Raw genomic sequence first — 3,306 nt, 5'->3', positions numbered from 1 at the left:
GTAGACCAGGCTGGTCTCGAACTCACAGAGATCCACCTGCCTCTGCCTCCCGAGTGCTGGGATTAAAGGCGTGCGCCACCACCGCCCGGCCTAGTTCAACAATTTTCAAGCAATCTCAGAATCTTACAAGTCCAGAATCTGCAGGCAAAGAGCCCTTAGGGAGATAGATATCTTTAGACCAGAAGTGGATTGAACAGTGTTGATAAGGAAGCCTCCTCCTCCGTGACTTTAGAGATGCCAGACGAAAACATTTCTCAACTACTAACTTAACAACTGATGGAGACAAAACTGTGTCGAATCTTATTCTATTGCTGTCATACAAACAGCCTGGTAAAAGGAATGGAGGGAAGGTTTTGTTTTGGTTCACAGTTCAGAATACAGTCCATCGTGGCTGCCGGAGCTCGGAACAGCTGTTTGCTCGACATCCACAGTCAAGAACCAGAGAGCAATGAATCTGGGGCTCAGCTAGCATCTTTGGATGCAGCCCAGGCCCCAAGTGAAAGGTTTTATTATCTTTTGTCTCAAGCTAATCCACATAATTCCTCACAGACAGGATCAAAAGTTAAATAAACCCCCATAGGTGTGCCTTGCCTGCATAGGTGAGTCCTGTCAAGTTAAAGACACCAACCATCACATGGAAGGATGATGCTAGCTCTGCCATCTTTTGAGTATAACACTGCTTCTGGTGGCTTGGAGAGATGGCTCAGCAGTTAGGAGCTCTAGCTAGGCCAGCTGTGGTGACACACCTTTAATCTCAGCACTGACACAAGTGGATATCTGTGAGCCTGAGGCTATCCGGGTGTACAAAACAAGTTCCACGCCAGCCAGAGCTACACAGTGTGAGACTCAAAAAAAAAAAAAGAAAAAAAAAGAAGAAGAAGAAGAAGCACTGACTACTCTTGTAAAGGATCCAGGGGTTCAATTCCCAGCACCCACATGACTGTTCATCACTGTCTATAACTCCAATTCTGGGATATCCAACAGCATCTTCTGGCCTCTGCAGGCACAAAATTAACACTGAACACAGTCATGTATGATAGCAAAACTCCTATACACATAATATTTAATAAAATTTCAAAAAATGCTTTTAGATGTTTTTGGAACTACTTTAACAATACCTCAAAACTGCCGGGCGGTGGTGGTGCACGCCTTTAATCCCAGCACTTGGGAGGCAGAGGCAGGCGGATCTTTGTGAGTTCGAGACCAGCCTGGTCTACAAGAGCTAGTTCCAGGACAGGCACCAAAAACTACAGAGAAACCCTGTCTCGAAAAAAAAAACAAAAAAAACAAAAAAAAAACAAACAAACAAACCAAAAAAAAAACAATACCTCAAAACTACCTCTTAAAAATTAAAACAAACAATTATTCTGCCTTAACTACTGATAGAAATTGGGCTGCCGATCTTTGGAAGTGGCAGGTAATATTTCCCTGGTTTCAAATACTTCAAGTCTGATGCAAGTATATCTTTGAAATTTTTAGATTTTCATTAACATTAAGACTTCTCCTTATAGCTCATCTAATTCTGAATTATTGAGGTTTCTCAGATTTATTTCATTTTTATTCTCTGATGTGTTTTGCTTTTGGCAATGGTCTTTATTAAAGCATTGAAAACCAAACTGGAACATTACCATCAGCTACATATTGAAACTCTACATAATCTCTCAAAAAAAATGATTGCTGACATATTACCCCAACTATTATAAAAATTAATGGGGCACTTAGGAGGCATTTGACTTAAAACATACTAATAACTTCCCTGAAAAGAGGAAAAGGGAAAAACACTAATGAAGCCAAAAGTGATGGTACGTGCCTTTAATCCCAGCATTTCAGAGGCAGGCAGATGTGAATATGAGACCAGTCTGGTCTACATACAGAGTGAGTTCCAGGGCAGCCAGGGGTAGACAGAGAAACCCTGTCTCCAAAATTTAAAAATGAAAAAAGAAGGAAGGAAGGAAGGAAGGAAGGAAGGAAGGAAGGAAGGAAGGAAGGAAGGAAGGAGAGCAAGAAATACCAGTGGAGCAACCACAAGCATAGAAACAAGCCAATCTCATAAGGCTAGAGATAAAGACAGGCTATTCTCTATTCTACTCCATCATGAAGCTGCCAAGGTCTTCTGTCTCCGTCCCTTGGACACTGCTGGTGTCTCCTTTATCGCCCACGTGACAACCACCAGTGACCATTCACACAGCATACTTCTTTAATTACTTCCAACACAGGAGAGAGACAAGTGAAGAAGAAAAAATGTTGTCCTGGCACCTCCTGAAACCAACACCAGTCAAACGTGAATTCCCAGAGCACCAGCATCACAAAGTACATGATCTGATTGGCTATAGCCTTAGTTGTTGGAGCTAAGGATTCAGAGGAGAGCAAACCACAAACACTGATCTCATGAGAAAGGTAGATGTGGTGGCACATGCCTTTAATCCCACCACGCAGCAGGCAGATCTCTGTGAACTCCAGGATAGCCTGGGCACTACCTAGGGGGACCCTGTCTCCAAATAACAAAGACAGTAAAAGAGAAAGAAAAGAGTAGCGTGCCCAAGGTGATTTCTATTCTCATGGCTGTGTTGGAGACCATGAAATCTATGTATACTAAGAGTAGTAAGGTTGCTCCTTCCACTCAGGCTCAGAAGTGTTTCTAGTGTGAAACCGAACCACTTCCTGTTCAGCAGTTGGCAATGTGGAACTAATAAACTTAGTTCCACAGGATGTGCCAATTTCAGCAATTATCTGACATCTCTTCCATTCCACTCTGGTCCAAGACATGATGCTTCTCTCCCCAATGGAGTCCCTTGTAAGCTGCAGGCTGCTGAGGTATGATGAAGAGATGACCAAGGAAGGAAATGCTTGGCCAGCTATATGTTGGGTGGAGCATCAACAGAAGGATGGTACTCTTCTGAACAGAGTCAGGAAACTCTTGTTATTAACTTACTCATGGATTCCCCCAAACCACTTTCCAAGAACAATTGACAATTTCCGGAACAATTGACAGTCAGGGATAACTCGGGCAGTTCATTTTTACCAGGCTCAGTGAACTGACCATTCTGACTACTTCAACAAATGCATTACCATCTGGACCTTAAATCTAAGGATAAAGCCTCCTACAGAACCTGTGCTTTTGGCATAGACTGTAGTTTTCCAGGCTCTTAAAAAAAAAACAACAACAACAAAAAAAAAAAAACCAACACTGTATCTTGTTCCTGAGCTCCTTCTTTGGGCTAGGCTTCCTAAGAGACAATATAATCTGCCCAGACCTAGGAACACAGCTTTCAGAGGTAATGGGCAAGTTTATTCGAATGAAATAAA

The sequence above is a fragment of the Microtus ochrogaster genome, linkage group LG2 (assembly GCF_000317375.1).
Source record: "Microtus ochrogaster isolate Prairie Vole_2 linkage group LG2, MicOch1.0, whole genome shotgun sequence".
Lineage (NCBI taxonomy): Eukaryota > Metazoa > Chordata > Mammalia > Rodentia > Cricetidae > Microtus > Microtus ochrogaster.
Note: the sequence above shows the minus strand (reverse complement) of the source record.